Source organism: Camelus dromedarius, chromosome Y, assembly GCF_036321535.1.
Source record: "Camelus dromedarius isolate mCamDro1 chromosome Y, mCamDro1.pat, whole genome shotgun sequence".
In the NCBI taxonomy this organism is placed as follows: Eukaryota; Metazoa; Chordata; class Mammalia; order Artiodactyla; family Camelidae; genus Camelus; species Camelus dromedarius.
Genome location: NC_087473.1, coordinates 20,165,865 through 20,167,029, shown reverse-complemented (window position 1 = coordinate 20,167,029; position 1,165 = coordinate 20,165,865).

Below are 1,165 nucleotides of genomic sequence, written 5' to 3'. Positions count from 1 at the left end.
CATGGGCTATTTGAAAGTGCGGTGCTTAACTTTCAAATGTATGGCATTTTCTAAGTATCTTTTTGTTATTTATTTCCAGCTTAATTGCCCAGAGCTGCAAAACGTACCTAGCATGATTCTAATCTCTGATGTTTGTGGACATTTGCTTAATGGCTCAACATATGGTTAAATCTTGTAAGTGTTTCATGGGTGCTTGAAAAGACTAAATGTTCTGCAGTCATTAGTTATAGAGTTCTAAATCTACTCACCAGGCAAAAATCAGACTACAAGATTTGATCAAAATTAAATTCTTAAAGCCATACTGGGTTTTGACACAATTATTCTACCTACTACTAAAAAAGTACATTAAAATGTTCCACTAAAACTGTAGGCTGTTTATTTTACTTCCACCAATTTTTGCTTTATATGTTTTCACTCTTTGTTATTAGATGCATACAAGTTTATAACTGCTTTAAATTCCTGGTGAATTGGCCCTTTTATCATGAAAAGGTTTTCTCTCTTCATGGTTAGTGCCTATTTTTTATTAAGTTCTACTCTGATGCTAACATAAGCTCAGTAGGGTTTTTTGTTAGTATCTGCACAGCACACTCAATTATTATTCATGTAGGTATGTTCTATGAAGTCCTCATGAACAATGAAATTAGTGAAAATGGACCCATTGCTTCCAGGGGAAATACGAGATTAAGTTTTCCTGCTCCTCTGGTAATAACATTTCATCAACCACTCAAAATGCACCCTTATTTTATGTGGCTTCTTTTGAAAGACTCCTTAATGTTTACTCCTCTTAAATACTGTTGATCCATCACTCACGCCAGATCCAATCTCATCTAACACGTGCATTTTCTCAAGAAGCCACAGCATGGTCTTGTGTTCAGTGACACTAGACAGAACTCTTCATCACTATCCTTAGCACCATTTTAAACAGCAAAATCACCAGCAAAAAGCACACAAATGCAAAAAGGCCTGGCATTAACCAGACCAAGAAAAGGACACTTGCTTACAGTCTGAGAGCTGGGACAAGAAGGCAGAGCACTGTCTGTCCACCCTCAGCTGAGCCTGTGCACATGGGTGACTCAAACTTTCCACCACACCTCACATGTCTGCAAACCAGTGGGAAAACCTGGTGGGTACCAACTTTGTGGTTGCACATACATTTTAGCAAGTA